Genomic DNA, 19,294 nt, shown 5'->3' on the forward strand with positions numbered 1-19,294 from the left:
AAACAAATGTGATTAATGGAGAATAATTTGTATGATTCTAAATGTCAAAACAAAACAAAAGCCCAAAGAGTCCATTTAGATAATGATGGCATTTAAAGTTCCTGAGAGAAAAGACTCTTTTCTCAGATTTCTTTATTGAGGAGTCTTTGTATACTTCACAGTTTCTCTCTCTGGCCTGTCGGGCTTCAAGACCCAGCAAAAAGGAATTGTTCCCTGAAAAGCTTCTGTTTCCCCAGGGAGGATTCAGACATTCTCTCAGGTGTGTTCAGCTCAAACGTCTCCAAGATCATGGACTGCTGTGTGTCACAAACATCTATTTATTAGCTGATCTTCCTCGTTGGGCTGTGAACTCCTTGAGGAAGGACCATGTCTTATTCATTCTTGTTTTGATAGAGGCCTAGCAGAGAACCCACCTCTTTATAAATGAAAAATGAATAATAACTATTACTGAGCAGTTGATTAAATAGTCAGTATTCATACTCATTCAGTTACTGGGCATAGCAAGGTACTGGGAGTACAATGATGAACACAATTTCTTTGGTCTTTGCCTTCATAGAGCTTATAATATGGTGAGGGAGAAACACAAGGATATATATCATCAATTTTAGAGAAGGTATATTATTTTTTCTTGATCAATAGAACACATTTTAAATCAAGTCAGTTAATGTATTTTTCTATTATTTTTATGACACTACTAACATTTGATATTGCTCTGATAAGATTTTAGTTCCAGCAAAGGACTACTAAATATGGTATCAACATAATTAGAAATATGTTTTTATTTCTTGAGTTTTCTTATTTCAGTTAATATGTTGCAATATAAATATAAATATTTAGGTATATATACATATATAATACTAGTGGCCCAGTGCATGAAATTTGTGCACATTAAAAGGGAATTAGAGGAAATATTTTAATATTGCTATTTGCCCTTTCTCTATAATAGAAGTGTCAGAGATGAATGAAAATTAGTAAAATGTATATGAAAATCTCCCTCCTATCAGAGTCTAGGGTGTGCCACAGTACCCATAGTCAAGTCCCCATCTACCCACATGTGCCTCGAAATTGCACGAGACCCAGACCTGGATGGCCCCACCCCCGTCAAGCCCCACAGGGCGGGGGTCGCAGCCTCAGGTTCCCTGTCAAGCCCTGCTGGGTCGGGGGTGCAGCCTCAGGTCCCCTGGCCCAGCACTAGGGCAGGAGAGCCCAAGGGCATGACAGCCATTTGCATATTAGCTCTTTATTATATAGGATTAGTGGAATCTGGGAAAGAGAACAAATGAATTCAAGGTAATGATTCCTGACTTCGGATTTTCCAGTAAGCAACTCCATGTCCTTAAATGTTAACATCTCTCTCTTCTCAGCATACAGAGCTCCAAAGGGATGTGTGAGGCCTAGATAATAAATGCAAACACTAATAAATTTTAAAATACAATAATGTTGCAAATATTAGGTTATCCAATCCAAGCAAAGAAGCATTTACTGTGTACTTCTTGTGTTAGGCACACTGGTCTAATTAACCTAAATTAAAAATTGAGCCCAGCGAGTGTTTCTCAGTGGTTGGAGCAGTGGCCCATGTACTGAAGGGTCTCGGATTGGATTTTCAGTCAAGGGCACATACCTGAGTTACAGGTTTGATCCCAGCTTCAGTGGGGTACATGGGGAAAGCAACCAATTGAATTATCTCTCTCACATCAATGTTTCTCTCTCTCTCTCTCTCTCTCTCTCTCTCTCTCTCTCTCTCTCTCTCTCTCCCCTCCCTCCCTCCTTTCCTCTCTCCCTAAAAGTCAACGGAAAGAGTATCCTCTGGTGAGGATTAACAAAAGGAAATAAAACAAAAAAATTGGGGAAGAAGAGCTACTTTGTAGAGAGAGAATGATGAGTTTGATTTTAGATTTTTCTATTTGCTATTACTTGTTTAACTGCAATTTATTTGGTAGAAGAAGGTGGGGCGAGAGGAGGTCCAAATGACAGTTTTTTATTTTAATTCTTCTTTGGGTTTTTGAAGGAGAATTTTGAGACACCTCTTGAGATTATCCACAGTGTCCACAGCTGAAGGGACTGCCTAATTAAAATTAGGAATCCCTACTGCAGATACACTCAGAGGAAATTATAATTTATTCTTCAAGGCTTTAATAAACTTTCATTTTGAGGGTGCCTCATATAGAAATAGTCTCAGCATTGACGTTGTAAGCAACAATGGGTAAATGGGGCCTCTGGACAGATCCTTCAGTGGAGAAGGTAGGCTGCTCAGGGCAGTGCTTAGTAACAGAGGGAGGAAAAAACAAGCTTTGGTAACTAAAAAGACTTTAACTTGCATTTTGTTCCATTCTGGAATCTGGCACTAAATGAAACTTGCATGAATATATTTGAGAAACTAAAACTACTGTACCAACTTGATACCATTTACAACTTCCAGTGAAATTTGAAAATCTCTGGAAGGTTGGGGGACAATGGCCTTGACACTGAAAACTTGCCTTTTGACACCCAATCCATACACTACGTTGTGCACACGAGCCACATGTGCCACTTGTACCGAAATCACGAGGATGGGCTGCTAGTCCCATTCTCTTCACGTTAAGATTTGAATTATATTTATGATGATGTTTGGCTGATCTAGTAACTTATATTCAAATCAACCCCATTTTCGTGGTAAACTTTCTCTTTAGAAAATGGTGTGATTAAATACAAGAAACCAAGAGAAAGGAAAGTATAGTAATTTTCTGTTTACTCACTGGTGTTTTGTTTCTCCTTCATCCCAAGAAATAAGCAGGCTGCTTATGTTTTGATAACGCCATTTATCTGTCAGATGGTGCAGGCAGGAGCCAGCTGTTTCCCATAAAGATATCTTGGGAAATAGCAATGGTGCTGTCTACAATGGTAGATGTGATCTGATACCATTTCTAGGGGGTAGTTCCTGTTGAAATGTTGTAGAAGGGTTTTTCTAAAGAACAGGCCAAAACGTCAAGAATGGTTAGCACTGATACATGCCAAAGTCAATGCAAAATAAGTATAGAGGAATATAAAATCCTCTTTGAAGGAGGAAAAAAAAAGGTTAAAAGCAAACAATGTCCACAGAGTGTGTTGAGAAGGGGATTGGTAAAACTGTCTGGTAGTGGGACTGAAAGTTGAAGGCTGTGGCCACAGTCACTGGTACGCAGATCTTAGCAGATGTTTTTGTAATGGAGGTTAGGAACCCAACCTTGATGATTGAGGGAAGAGAAAGCCATGCTCAGAAGTCCTCATGTGCTCAGAGGTAGGTCATGTTACCATTGAAGAACATTAAGAATGCTCCTTGCAGTCACCAAAGAGAATAGAGTCTCCACAGATGGAGTGTTGGACACAGTCTTGGGCTCCATATGGATGAGAGGCAAGACCAAGGGCAGCAGTGGCAGGGGAGGGAACCCAGGGGAGATGCAATTGTGAAGCCATGGTGCATAGAAATGAGCATGACCACAAGTTCAGGGAAGACAGGACAAGTTTCTGCCAATGGTTCAAGAACTGTCATATAGAAAGTCTTGATCTGTGAATACTTGAAGGTTGGATTAGACTCCTTAGGAAGAAGTCATGCAGTATATAACCTATATATATAAAGGCCTAAGCGACTGGACGACCGGACAACTGGATGACCAGATGACTGGCCAGTAGCTGTGATGCGCACTGACCACCAGGGGGAAGACACTCAATGCAGGAGCTGCCCCCTGGTGGTCAGTGCGCTCCCACAGCAGGAGCGCTTGCTCAGCTGACAGGTGCCAGATGCCAGGCTGAAGGATGGCGAGTGCAGCTGCACCAGCACAATCCTCTCCTGTGGACACTCCCCCTGCATGCCTGAGCGGGGTGGCAGGCACAGCGGGGCAGGGATGAGCGGGAGTGGTGTGGCGCCCAGCCCGGGCTCGGACTCCTCCCCTGCTGCTTGCCTCTTTGAGCACTACTTGATCAACGTGGACAGCAGTCTGGAGCCCGATGAGCTGGTGGGTAAGGCCAGGCTGTAGCGCAGAGGCCACTGATCCCTGCAGGCCAGGCGGAGGGACCCCACCGGTGCACGAATCCGTGCACCAGGCCTCTAGTTCATCATATTAGAAAAACAGTATGTTAGATAAACAGAGTGTGTGGGTATAGATATAAATGAAAGTTGACTTTCATTTCACATGTTGTCTTAAAATCTGTCCTTTGGTAAGTCTTACCCTACCCTGAATAAAATTTGGATAAGCCCATGACTTTTCTGCTGTTTTATGTGAAAGCAAGTTCTACAGCTACTTAGAGTAATAAACAAATGAAGTAAATAAAAATGTCAGGGAATGTGAAAGGGGCATGGCCCTTCCCGGATTGGGGCTTCTCTTCCTCCAGCTCCATCACAGAGATTTCTGACCCTTCCAGGTCGAAGCAAAGGAATGGAGGAGAGGCAGGGGACAGGAAAGGCTGTACTGGGCTGCTTTGGCACGTGGTCGTATGTCCACAGTTCTCTCCATCTGGGTGATTGCAATCTAGTCTGACAGTTTCTCTCCTTTTCTCTCTGCTCCTAGGAATCTTCCTCCAGCTTCTCTTTGGCTGAGGCTTCAGTGCCTCGTGGGCACCCATAAAACAAGATCTTTAAAAAACACACCCAGTGTGGCTGGCTTTTTACACACACGCAATCTGGAAGTGCAGGTCCTTCCCAATGCAGCATCCCTCCTCTGCACCACTCACACAGCAGCGGGCCAAGCCTCTCTCTCTTCCTCCTCCCTGGGCTCCCTGTGTCTGCTAACCAGAGGAAGCAGGTGGCCAGCTCTCCAAGTGAACCGTGGAAGTCACTTTCCCTTGAATTGAGATCATGGTAGGTAAGGAACTTGCTAATCCCCCTTTGCCCCCACAAGATCCTTTCCAATCTCCAAAAACTTGACCCCTTTATACCTTATCTGTTGCAGACAATTCTTCTGACAATTTCTTAGCCATAGCAGTCTGTCTCACAACTTCTTTTGGAATTTGGCATTTATTGTGAACAGAAACTGAAATAGGAAGAGTTTCATGTGAACACCGTATTACCCAAGAGAGGACTTTTTCAGATAAATAGGACACTATTTCAGAAAAATAGGACACTATTTATCATGCTCAGTTGGGGACTGGAGTCAGTTAGCTGTTTCCAAACTTTACTTTGACCTTGTTTTGCAATTTTGTGACCGTGCCTCAGGGGCTGTTGGTAGAAACAGGAGGGATGTCTCAAGTGGTGCTCTGGCTCCTACACCTTGGCCTCAAACGGAGTTACATAAGATTTCACTGAAATAGGGTCATGCTGCTAAGTAAAAGGCTTACTTAGGACAAGGGTTGTAGGGCACCAATAAAAACGACTTGTCTGATGACCATCCACTCATTTGCCTACTCTAAGCAAGAGACCAGTCTCTGCAAGTTCACTCTGATCCTAGGCGTTTAGAGTTGCTATCACAGCTAATCAGCAGCTTCCGATTCCAATTGTAGTGAAAAATTAGCTCCTTGTGGGTTAGCCATTTGCTCACTTGAGGAACTTGAGTGAGTTACTGAAATTTTGTATATCTCCATTTTCTCATCTGTTAAATACTTACCTGGTAGTATTGCTTTGAATCCTGTAAGTCTAGTGCCTACCATCACGTAGCAATCATTGTTGGTACTCATGCAGTGTAGCACTTTATCATGCCCTATCTTGAGCTAGGGAGTGGGTGGGACGATTTCTCATGAGGAGATGTCATTTGTCCTGAAACAGGAAGTAGGGTGGATATCGAGGCTGAGATTTCAAGGCTAGAGTGCAGACCAAGGGGAAGGGGCTGGTTCTAGGCCCCAGGCCCTGCAGATGTGTCTTGGGGAAATGGCTGTGGTGTGCATGTATATGCGTGTGCATGGGTGTAAAACAGAGAAGTTATAGAACCAGCCTATAAACAATTGACCTTGAGTTTATGGAAGCGGAGAGCTGAATACACCAGGGTGGAGATCAGAAGAGAGTCATTCCCTTCTCCTGTATACCTGGAGGACCCCCAGCTCCAGCAGCCAGGAGCAGGGGCCTGATGCCATCACCCTTCTTCTGAGGACAGGACTGCCAGGCTGCTTGATGGGGTTCATGATCAAGTCATGAGGCTGCCAATGTTTCAGTGAAACCACAAGGCACAGCGGCCAAAAGAATGGTAATCGTCAACAGACAAAAAGCGTTCCCTCTTTTAGGGCCATGCTAATAAAGACCTCTGGACTGAGGAAGTGTAATTGAGATTCCTAGAAGCTAGCATGATAGGAAGCAAGAAGGACAAACTTGTGGTTAGGATGAGGTCTCACAGTTATTTCACTACAATATTTATTTTTTTTATTTTTATTTTTTTTAAATATATTTTATTGATTTTTTACAGAGAGGAAGGGAGAGAGACAGAGAGTCAGAAACATCGATGAGAGAGGAACATCGATCAGCTGCCTCCCGCACATCTCCCACTGGGGACGTGCCCGCAACCCAGGTACATGCCCCTGACCGGAATCGAACCTGGGACCCCTCAGTCCGCAGGCCGACGCTCCATCCACTGAGCCAAACCGGTTTCGGCAGCACTACAATATTTAAAAGATCAGGTCCTTTGTCATTTTTTTTATTACGTGAGTTGGTAACATAAGCTGATTTCTTGTTTACACCTTAGGTTTTTTTTTGTGTGTTTTTTTTAAATATATTTTATTGATTTTTTACAGAGAGGAAGTGAGAGAGATAGAGAGTTAGAAACATCGATGAGAGAGAAACATCGATCAGCTGCCTCCTGCACATCTCCTACTGGGGATATGCCCGCAACCCAGGTACATGCCCTTGACCGGAATCGAACCTGGGACCTGTCAGTCCGCAGGCCGACGCTCTATCCACTGAGCCAAACCGGTTTCAGCTACACCTTAGTTTTTTAGAGACAGGAGAGCATAACAATTAAGAGTATACATATGGTTGGTCCAGTGTGGCTCAGTTGGTTGAGCGTCACCCCATGCACCAAGAGGTCTCCAGTTCGGTTCCTTATCATGGCATATGCCTGGGTTGCAGGTTCAATCCCCAGTAAGGGGAATGCAGGAGGCAGCTGGTCAATGTTTCTCTCTCATCAATGTTTCTATCTCTCTCTCTCCCACTCCCTTCCTCTTTCTCTAAAAGCAATAAAATACACACACACACACACACACACACACACACATACATACATATATATATCTCTCTTTTTTTTAAAGAATATACATATATCTGGAGCTAAACTGTCTGGACTTAAATCCTGGCTCTGCCACTTACAAGCTTTGTGATCTACACTCAGTCCACTCAAATATGAAATAGGAATGGTAATAACTAACTCATGGGATGTGAGGAGGATTAAAGAAAGTTAACAGATGTAAGCGCTCGACGTAGTGGCTGCTACATAATAAGTGTTCACTGCATGTCAGGCAGTGCCATTGCCTTGGTTGTTTTCCTAGAGAAGCAGGGGCTCCCAAAAGGTTCCCAGGAAAGGCTGAGCACTGTCACGATCAGGTCTTAACGATGGAGTTCTTTCTTTAAAAAAAAGAGACTGAGCTGAACAGACACAGAGGCCGGAAGTCAGAGTTTGAGGTTCAGGTTCCCAGCTGACGTTTTTTAAGGTACAAGCAGGTAGTGCCATGAAGACTTGGGTGCACTCGGCGGTGCCATAGAGACGCCGCTGGCAAGCAAGTCATTCGGCAGAGCCCAGGGTGTTCCTCGGAGATTCGGGCGAGGGGCCCAAACTGGATTATTTTTGTTTTCATTTCTAAGGAGAAGATGGAAGGGAGGGAAACTTGGATCCAGAGAGTGAAATGAGGGTATTGGATGAGATGATCTCTAAAGATTGTTCCAGCTTTCTCCCCAGCACGTAGTCTGTGAGCATGACTCAAAGAAGAGAGATTTTAAAATATTTAAGGCAGGGGGACTCAAGCAGATGCCCAGGAAAATATGTCAACCAAATTCCTGCCGAGCCTCAGAATACCCTGGCAAGGGAAATGGTGTATTTCATACCTCACGTTATGGAAAATACGATGAGGTTATGGAGGGGGTGGGGGTGGAGGGATCTTACACTGGCAGAGAGATAAGCTTCTCTATCCAGCCAGTTTCTCCTCATTTCACCATGGCTAGAAGTTATGTTTTTTCAAAGGAAGCTTTAAAAAGATTTGGATGGACACGTTCAGTGGTGGCTACAATCAAATGATCCCTAGTCCCTTGACATCTCCTGCTTGAGCAATGGTTATTAGGCCCAGACTGCCAAGGGTAAAATAATTTATGCATTACATCCTCAAGTGTGACTGAAGGTCTCAGGAGAACGTAATGGCCCCACATGTCTCTGCAGTGCAATCGCTGTGCCATGCAGTCTTTGTGTGATATACGGTCATAAAATTAGGCTGTAAAACTCTACTCAGTGGATAAGGATATAATGATGGAATTAAAGTATTGTTACCAGAGAGGAGTTCTTGTGCTTCAAGAGGTGAAAGATGGGGGAAGTTTTGCAAAGTCCGAGGATGAGACAAGCAGCTGCTGTACAAATCTCTTTGCTATTGTTTGACCAAAGCACCCCTGGAGTGCCTGGTGCAGGATCTCTACACAAACACCAATCCTTCTGCCAAGATGCTGGCTCAACATTCAATGGAGGAGCTGAAGCCACTCTATTTGGTCCTTCAGCAAAGCCTCGGGCTCACCATGCTCCTTCTCTCGTAGCCAGTCAGACTCTAAGATGGCCTTTGTCACCCTGCCTATCATTCTTTCTTGGAAGGAAAGAAGAAGGGAAGGGAAATCTGGTAAGACGTCAATTGAAAGCTGAGATAAGACTGCAGTCTTTCCCTAGAGCTGTCTTCCAGCTCACACTAAGCTTCGCCATCTTAAAAGCACAGCACAACTTAAAAAGAAAAGCAAAGCATTAATGTTATGGCTCTGGTCTGGGCAATATTTTTTTTTTGAGGTGCAGAGGTCACATCTGTTAACACTGACACCCTTTATCTCCTTGGGAAAGGGATTCTCATACGGCAATGACCTCCAACAGCACAACGTATATTGGGTCCTTATCATTTTGGAAGCGGTGGTTACATCCAGGCAGGCTAGAATACCAGGTGGAGGGACTATATCTCCCTCCAAAAGAAATAAAATAAATTGGCCCCTTCTCTTGATGACTCAGATTTCCTACCTAAAAATTAGAAACCTAGGCTCATGCCAGTGTCTCTGTGACTAGCCAACACGTCTGAATATTTGAAAATATGTGGGTGTGGGGTACCAAGCACACTCATCCAGAGGGCTGACTCACATTTTGGCAACTCTGCATCGCCAAATAGCATCTTGGTCAAATATTTTCATGGAATTAAATAAAAAACAGCAAAAGGAATTTTTGGTGTAAACAAAATAGACCCAAATGTTTGTTATAATGTTTTGAACACTCAGGGCTAGTTTAGCTCTGAGTGTGCCTTGGTTGGTTTGCTCCCAGGCCACCTGTCTCACCCTTTCTCAACCTTCACTGTATAACACATAAAGTTAAAAAAATCTAAAATATGGGTTCAAATTCCAGCTGACTAGGAAGCTTTTTGGGCCACCCTGAACCTCCATTGTATGTTCTATAAAGTGGGAATGATCATAACTTACCCAGTGGAATTATTGTGAGCAGCAAACATAATGTACTGTAAGCCCCCAGCTAACAGAAGATCCTGATAAACGAACAGGAGCTCAATGAGGGCAAACACTCCTGAATTACCGCCTGCAGAGGGGAAATCATTCATCATGAAACTACTGCTTATGCTTCCTCCTACTGTCCCAGAGTTTCTCAGAAGTGTCACTTCCGCCCTGACCAGTTTGGCTCAGTGGATAGAGTGTTGGCCTGCGGACTGAAGGGTCCCAGATTTGATTCTGGTCAAGGGCATGTACCTTGGTTGTGGGCACATACCCAGTGGGGGGTGTGCAAGGGGCAGCTGGTCGATGTTTCTTTCTCATCGATGTTTCTAACTCTCTATCACTCTCCCTTCCTCTCTGTAAAAAATCAATAAGATATATTTTTTTAAAAAGTGTCACTTCTGACCATTTGCTGCAGAATCCCTCACGGTACTTATAAGAGACAGATTTCTGGTCCCCATCCCAGATGTGGCAAATCAGGATCTCTGAGAATCACAATTTCTAACTTCTCTCCAGTCTCCAGATGACTCTTGAGTATCTTAAAGTTATGGACCCTTTGAATTAGAGCACTTGCTAAAACATATTACTTTTTTGAGTCATTGGTTTGTAAAGAAATAGATGGGTCACACATTTCACTGATTTTAAAGCACTCGCTGCAGTTTCTGAGCCCCGAGGTCCACACAGCCTCTGAGAGATTAGACAGTCTGGTCAGTTTGGGGAAGTTTAAAAAGCCAGTCAAGACAGTTCACAGGCTGCGAGGGGCAGGGGCTAGGTGGAGGGGGCCCAAGGGTGAGGGGAAGTGGGGGACATCTGTAATCTGTCAACAACAAATAAAAAATAATTAAATGAAATACAAATATAGTTCACAGGGAAGCTATCTTCTTAGTTTCCCTTGACTTGTTGACCAACTAATTCTGTACTATTATTTAGGCCCAATGGACAGCATTTACCCAATTCCTTGGCCTACTAAACATCATTTTACATTATCTGCTCATTTAGCTTAATAAAATTCCAAGTACTATAGAAGATTCCTGGTCTAAAACCTACTTCTTCTGAGACTCAGTAGTCCAAAATAAACTCTTAACCCAGGAGCACGGAAGTCTTAAACTTACCATTGAACAAAGCAAAATTATTCTGCTGGCAAAATACCTGGGCTAGTATGGATTCATGTTAGTACAGAGGTGAGAGCCTGAACCGCAAACACTGGCCACTTCTTTGGCCACAGAGACGTGTAGCCCTGGGCTATCTGCTGAAAAAGCAAACAATAGAGTTGGCAGGGCTGTCCAGCTACCAGTGTTCATTTAGCAGTGAAGCCAGGAAAGCACCGTGAAGCCTGAAAAATAAGTGAGCCAATTTCACTGGCAAAGACTGAGTGCTCCCCCTCAGTATTAGTGGAGCCTTTATTAAATGGAGCCCACAGCTGAGAACTTGGACAGGGGCCATGAGAGGCAATCAAGATCAATCAGGCTTCGGAGGAATAAATTCTTGGGGATTGGCCTCCTTGAGACCAGAGCAGTAGAGCTGTGGGCTGGGAGGGTGGCGGTGCAGGGGAGATTAACGGTGCGTGGAGATGGCTAAGCGATAGCTAGGAGTATAAATACTTCTGCTAAGAACATCAAAAGAAACAGCTTGGACTGAACTTCGGCAGAAATTGGGCTGGAAGTTGAAGCCCTGGTTGTGAGGCAGAGTGTGACTGTGTGTTAGGGTTTTAGGGAATACTCCAACGCTGCTTTCTCAGTTCAGACCACCAGCTCCCCCTTCCACTTCCTCCTCACCTCACTCGTCACTCCAGTCGCTACCTCTTCTTGATTTAGGGCCAATAGTATTCCAGATCCTGGACTAACTGCTTTATATTTCCCATCTCATTTAACCCTCATGGTAACCTTGAAGGTAGGTAGTGGTGTACTCACTTACAGAAGAGAAAACAGGCTCCATGAGATTCAACAACTTTCCTGCGGTCACACAGAAAGTGGCAGGCTCAATGTGTCTTGTTCTAGATCTCTAAGTGCTATTCTATCTCATTCACTCTCCTGTAGACCAGGAGGCCAGTGAGGTTGGAAGCAAGTGAGCAAGTAAGTGAATGAGTGGGGGTAAAGGCAGAAGAGGAGGTGGGGGTAGCCACTTGATGATAAGTGCCCTTCAAGGCCATGAAGGGTGTTGGATTTTCTTCTGAATGTGAAATTGGAAGCCACTGGAGATCTTTGAGCAGAGAAGTGCTATTCTAGGTTTTGGGTTGTTTTTTTGTTTGTTTTGTTTTAATTGATTTCAGAGAGAGGAAGGGAGAGAAAGAGAAACATCAATTTGTTATTCCACTTATTTATGCATTCATTGGTTGATTCTCACTTGTGCCCTGATCAGGGATCAAGCGTATTGGGACAATGCTCTAACTAATTGAGCTACTGGGCCAAGGCTATCCTACATTTTAAATAGATCTGTGTGAATGTATTTTAGGAGAGAAGGGGTGGAAGCCAGGAAAACAGTTGTGTACCAGGGAGCTATTTAATAGTCCAGATGAGAGAGGGTGGCTTGCACGCAATGTTAGTGGTAAAGATGTGGGGAAGTAGGTGGATTCCTGAGACATTTCAAGGGTAAAACAAACAGCGTGTAATGAATTGGTAAGTGATATGCCCTAGGTCACAAAGGTAATAAGGCTGGACTAGGCTGGGGTTGGAACAAGGCTCTAATTATCTGCCACCAAACCCTGTGATCTTTCCTTAAGTACAATGAGCCATGGCAACAGGTTACTGGGAAAGGGATATCTTGAACCTGACCCAGCGTATAGACAGTCTGCAGCATGTAAAACTTATGACTGAGTTGTTTGTACGTGTACGTGTCTGTGCATGTGTGTATCCTGTATGTCCGTGGCCTCTTCTCCTCTCTTACTAAGAAAGAGAAGAGTTGACAGCAGATTATTCAGAACATATATAAAAAACAGAGAAAACAATTGCCAACTACCCCCATCCAAACATTTCGGCCTACTTGGAATACTAATGGAACAAGGTGAGCTGACAGGCTGGAACGGCTACCATGGACATGGTGAAAGGTAGATTTTATGTTTTAAGCTTTATTAGGGAGACGATGGGAGGAGCCACTCAACAGAAAAGACTCTGCGGCCACATTTTCACAGCAAAAGCCAAGTGAAAGATTGAGCAATTACCCAGTAACTGCAGGCTGGGGAGTCAGCCAATTTGGGTAACTCAGATAACAACATGTGCCTTGGCTGCTTCTCTTGCCTGAATTACTCGATAATGGCCCAACTGTCCGTTTTGCTTAGTTGAAGAGAACAAGAAACAGGTCCATCAGAGTCCGAGACCTTGCGGCCATGGTGTAGCCCAGGCTGAGGAGCCAGATGGGGAAAGGCTGCCCTCCAGGGTCTGAGTTCAAGCTGGCAGGATATAGCAACCCTTGGTCAGAGCCTGCTCTGTCAATGCCCTCTGCTGTGTTCTAGACACCCTCAGGTGGACGGCCCTTATTCTGATGTTTCTCAAAGTCTAGTCTTGAGACAAACTTGAGAAATAATAATTATAATAAAACGAGGGAAGCAGGGAGATATCCTCTGAGGAAATGCTGGGGACACAGAGGCTGCAACTGAGCCACATAGGGATAGGGTGAGAAGTGGGAGACAGGCAGGAAGCTTCCTGGAGGAGATGGTGCCTGAGCTGGGTCCTAGAAGATAAGTAGTAATTAGCCAGGAAAAGAGAGACAAAGAAGGGAGGAGGAAAGCTACGTGAAAGCCAGTGGCATTTTTCACTTTGGTGGTAAGAGTTAGTTTTCCATAGAATAATAATTAACAGATAATATTCAGGATTTATTATGTGCCAGGCACCTTACTAAGCACTTAATAGGCATTATTGCATTGCATCTTCACAATAACCATTTGAGAACAGTGCTATTATTATTCCATTTTGTGTATGACAAAACTGAGGCACAGTCACCCTGGTGGGGTGTGGCAAACCAGGACTTCAGACTGTATGACTTCAAAGCCTTTGCAATGCTTCTCCTTGTCTTGGTTTTGTCTGTGACGTGGCTTCTGTAGCCCTGGGTGCGGCCATACAGTGTCCACACATGCCTATGACAGATCAGAACCAAGTTATGCTTCACAGAGGCCAGAAGTCTGCTCCCAGAGGAGCCCTCCAGCAGGCACATGACACAGAGAGACAGCAGCTCTGCCTTTAGCCTGTTTGCTCCAGAGCCAACTCACCAGCACCTGACTCTGCCCTTTTTGGTGCCTGGCACCTTGTCTCGAGCCCTGTGTGAGCTCAGAACACTCCTCAGAGCCCATGAATTCCCTGCAGACTCTGGCTGCATCCACTTCACCACTATCTCTCTTCTATCCTAACATGAGTACAAGCCTGTCAGAGGGTGGGATCTATGTCTTTGTTAGAATTTTCCTGATCCTTCTCTCACCTTCTAGTACTGATCTTCTGCAGGTTCCAGGCCCTGCTGAGGGCCTGGCTTTACCCCCCAGGACTCCTGAGACTTGCTTTAACCACTGTCGTGAACTACACCAGGCCATATTCCAGAAAATGAACGATAAACTAGGAGCACTGCACATGATCTTGCTTGGAGGAGTTTCAACCAAAGACGAAATCCTGTGGTTCAGAACCATACTGGCAAAGTAACAGGCTTATTGTAGTGCATCGGAAAGAAATGAGCAAATAACTTGTATTGGTTCTCCAGAGACTTTACCCTGGTTCTGGGAAGTAAATATTTTGAAACCAAATTTATAACAACAGTTTCCTTTTTCAAATATAGTAGCATAATTCCTTTGGATTCCAAAAAAAAAGAAAAAATGCTTTTGCAAACATTCAAATCACATCTGCAAACTAAATTATATAGAGATTGTCTACACCCAAATTACAGAAGGTGACATCTCCAAGAACTCTTTAAGATAAAAGAAGGGAGTAGGGAGACAGCAAGTATGTTTTCCTTTTATTTATTTACTAGAGGCCCAGTGCACAAAATTCGTGCATGGGTGGGGTCCCTAGGCCTGGCCGGCAATCAGGGCCAATCAGGGCCAGGCTGATCAGGGCTGGGCCGGAGAGGAGGCAATGGTCTCAGGGCAGAGCACGGAAAGAACAGATGCTGGACACCGACGCCGCCATTGTCGGTGCCCTGCCACCACAGGGCTCCCCGCCTCCCCCCATCCTTCCCTCACCATTGCGGCAGGCGGGCGGCGGGCTAATCAGGGCCTGCCAGCTGGGGGGAGGGACAGGAACGGGAGGTTGGTTGCCAGCCGCAAGGAGAGAGCCGGCCCTCAGCCCCCCTGGGAAAGGGGCCATGTCTGCCGCCACCCACCCCCGGTTACCCGTCCCAGCCTGGGGGCTGGCCCCAATCAGGCAATCAGGGCCTGCCAGCTGGGGGAAGGTAACGTGGGAGGTTGGCCAGACAGGGCAAGTTGGCTGTGGGAGCACACTGACCACCAGGGGGCAGCTCCTGCATCATAGCAACCAGTCATTCCGGGTAGCTCTGGTTGCTTAGGCTTTTTTTAAATTTTTTAAATTTTTTATTTTATTGATTTTTTACAGAGAGGAAGGGAGAGAGATAGTTAGAAACATCGATCAGCCACCTCCTGCACACCCCCTACTGGGGATGTGCCAGCAACCAAGGTACATGCCCTTGACCGGAATCGAACCTGGGGCCTTTCAGTTCGCAGGCCGACGCTCTATCCACTGAGCCAAACCGGTTTCGGCTGCTTAGGCTTTTATATAGATAGATTTGTTTATTTATTTAATTATTTATTTATTATTTTGAGGTTGGGATAAGAAAAGAACTTCATCTGAGAACATGGAACTCCTTACCAGCAGAGATGCTTTAACCTCTGACTTTAAAGAAGTGGCTAGAGAACTGTCCTCCCTGGGTAGCTTGGGGTAGGGTAGTGCTTGCCAGACTTCTGGTGCTCAACAGCCCAGCCTTAGTTTGCCTGATCTCCTGCCACTGTCCTCCTAAATTAGTAGATTATGTTTTACCTTGTATTTTCCTTCCATCATCTCACTGTAGCTTCATTAAAAAATATTCCTTTTAATGATAAGAAAGATGGCATTCAGAAAGACACAGTGTCCTTGTTATATAATTTATTGGTGTCAGAAAATGTGCTAAAATTCAAGTGTCCTGAATCTCATGCTAAATAAAATGCCACAGGTATATAAAAAATATTTGCTAAAAGAAGAAAGGAAGGAATAATATTTTGATAATTTAAGGAGAGCTCTTTTGGAATTTTGAAGTTATGCTCAAGCATGAGCATTATTCTAATTATTTCCCTATCAACCTCATTCAATCAATAGAGTTATTACCATATTATACTGTAGAATGGAATGGAAAGCAAGCAAGGACTCACAATCTATTATTTCCATTTTTTAAAATTTTGAATTTATTAATTTGAGAGGGAGAGAAACATCGATTTGTTGTTCCACTTATTTATGAATTCACTAGAGGCCTGGTGCTTGAAATTCATGCACGGGAGCGGGAGGGTCCCTCAGCCCGGCCTGCACCCTCTCCAATCCAGGACCCCTTGGGGGATGTCTGACTGCCTCTCGCAATTTGGGACTGCTGGCTCTTAACCACTCGCCTGCCTGCCTGCCTGATCACCCTTAACTGCTCCCCTACCAGCCTGATCACCCCTAACTGCTTCTGCCTCACCCTGCACCCGAGACCCAGGATCCCCTCCTCTGGCTGGTCTCAGGCACCCAGGACCTGGACTTTCTTCCCTCTGGCCAGCCGCAGGCACCCAGGACCCAGGCCGGCTGCAGCTGCAGGGGATCATAGGCAGGCGGATTCACCCGGGCCACAGCTGCAGGTGTCCAGGACCTTGGGGCGGGTGGCTTGTCCCTCTCCCAGGCCGCAGCCCCAGCCACTGGCACCTGGGACCATAGGGCAGGTGGCTTGTCCCTCTCCTGGGCTGCAGGTGCAAGTGCAGCCACTGGCACCCGGGATCTCAGGGAAGGCGGCTTGTCCCTCTCTCAGGCTGTAGCCTGGCTGGTCCCCATTCCTCTCTCATGAGCTCATTTGTGCCTGGCTGGTCCCCATTCATCTCTCCCCAGTGTTGAGTGTCTGAGCCGTTATGGCATGAAGGCGTGAGGGTGTGATGACTATTTGCATATTAGCTCTTTATTATATAGGATTGGTTGCTCCTTTTATGTGTCCTGATCAGAGATTGAGCCTGAAATCTTGGTGTATTGGGGTGATGCTCTAAACAACTGAGCTACCCAGCCAGGGCCTCATCTCTTATTTCTTTTTTCTTTTAAATATATTTTTTATTTATTTCAGAGAGGAAGAAAGAGGGAGAGATAGAAACATCAATGCTGAGAGAATCTTTGATCATCTGCCTCCTACACGCCCCCTACTGGGGATCAAGCCAGCAACCTGGGCATGTGCCTTTGACCAAAATTGAACCTGGGATCCTTCAGTCTGCAGGGCAAGGCTCTATCGACTGAGCCAGATCGGCTAGGGCATCTTCTTTTATTTCTTAACAGCCTTTTTTCTCCCTGTGATATCCCCCCCGACACACACACACACACACACACACACAGTCCACACCTAAGCTCTGCCCTCAGCCCCCACCAAGTACAGATTCTTGGTAAGTACTGTACATGTTGACACAATTTAGAAAGGCAGAAGGGTGTTTCCTACATCCCCTGAGTCTGTGGAAATCTCTTTCTTAGAGCTGCTTATAAAATCCAAGCAATTGGGAAACACTTACAAATTTATTCTCCTGAGATTTACACAGATTTATAAAAATAATCTGGTGCTCTGGAAAACTCTTTTATATGAAAACAAAAGGCCTAGTTTTGTTAATCAAAATTTCTTAAATTTCAGTCTCCCTATATGTTGAATGGGGACACAATGATGTCTAGAAAAATGTTTGAAATGGGTGAAAGGCCATATAAATAAAGGTTCCAGTATAATCATCAACAAAGCTAATAAAATATGATGGTATCAAGAGTGCTGGGCCCAGAAGTAAAATATCTGATATCAAGTGAATGAGGCCTCAGCTAAACAAATCCTAAAGAATGTTCACTGAGCCATGTATGCAGAATAACTACAGGAAGAAAGATGGCAAAAGTGGCAGCTTGTGTTTCTTTACTCCTCTTACAAGAAACTACTTCTCTTAAATGTAAATTAAAATCTCATGTCAAGTAATAAATGAAATATCAGGCTTTAAAAGTTATCTTTTTGCCCTAGTCAGTTTGCTTAGTAGCTAGAGTGTTGGCCTGCAGACCCAAAGGGCCCCAGGTTCAATTCCAGCCAATGGCACATACCCTTGGTTGCAGGCTCCTCCCTGGCCCGGGGTGCATGCAGGAGGCAACCAATGGATTTGTTTCTCTCACATCGATATTTCTGTCTGTCTTTTCCTCTCTCTTCCACTCTCCCTAAAAATCAATGGGAAAATATACTCAGCTGAGGATTAACAAAAATAATAATTTTTTTAAAAAAGGTTAACATGGTAAATTTTTTAAGATGGAAAGATTTAAAAAAAACACATGTTACCTTTTTGGCCATCAAACTGGAAAAACAACTAAGATATTACTAATTCCTTTGGTAGACAGGATAGACAAGTGCTCTGGGAAACACCTCAAACACTGCAGGTGGAGCTATACATTAGTGCAGCATTCTGGGGGCAATCCGTGACTTTCAGGACTCTTAAAACTATTTGCACACATCCATTCCACTTCTAAGAATTTCTATGTGGGAAATAGGATGTGAATAAAAAAAGTAGCTATGAAGATGCTCACCATAGTATTACTTAAAATAGAAAGTGCTTGAAGTACAGAAATTAAGAAGTTAAGAATGTGGTATCTGGATCACTGAGCTAAGATTCAAATTCTGGCTTTGTTGCTTCTCACTGAGATACTGTACATATTACTTTTTAATTTCCACGTTTGTAAAATAACGATCATAATAGAACCTGTTTCATGAGGTGGCTGTGAATATTTAACAAATACATCTAAGGCACTTAAAGAGGGCATATTAAAAGTACTCACAATGTTAGATTATGTTTATTATAATAAAAAAATAGAAATAACGTATATTCTAATAAATTGTTTCATCCTAGCAATGTAGTGCCATATATCAATTAAAATGTTGTAGCTGAATATTTGACTTGAAAAAATGTTTCTTATATTAAAAGGGAAACACAGATTATAAAATAGTATTTACTGTTATTGAATTCAAACAGATGTAGTGTACATGAACTTGTTTTGAATTCAAATCTATTTCTCTTTCCAAAAATGTAATTGTAGTTCAAAAGAGCAAAAATCAAATAGTGTTCATTTCAATTCCTTTATCTGCTGGGGTGGGGGTCATTGAGAATTTTTCCTGAGCTAATTAATAGACTTTTGGTACTTAAGGAATTGCAATTCAAATGACTCCTGTTCTAAATAATAAAATAGAAGTATCTCTTGAACTAACAGGTGAAGTCCCCCATGCCCTAACAAAGTCCCAACATCCTCTCTAGTCTCATAATGCCACTATAGTAATTACATTCCTCATTTACAAGTCAAGAAATACTACTGCTATCAGCTTTCAAATGCCTGTAACAATTTTTAAAAGCATGAACTCTGATTCTAATGAAGTTTATTACGAGATATTCAAAACAGATGTACTTATGAAAAAGTACTGTGGACTTTGAAGAATGATATTTGCATAATGTAAAATTACTGCTAAATGTTAATGCCACCTACTAACAAGAATCAC

This window comes from Myotis daubentonii, chromosome 3, assembly GCF_963259705.1.
Source record: "Myotis daubentonii chromosome 3, mMyoDau2.1, whole genome shotgun sequence".
In the NCBI taxonomy this organism is placed as follows: domain Eukaryota; kingdom Metazoa; phylum Chordata; class Mammalia; order Chiroptera; family Vespertilionidae; genus Myotis; species Myotis daubentonii.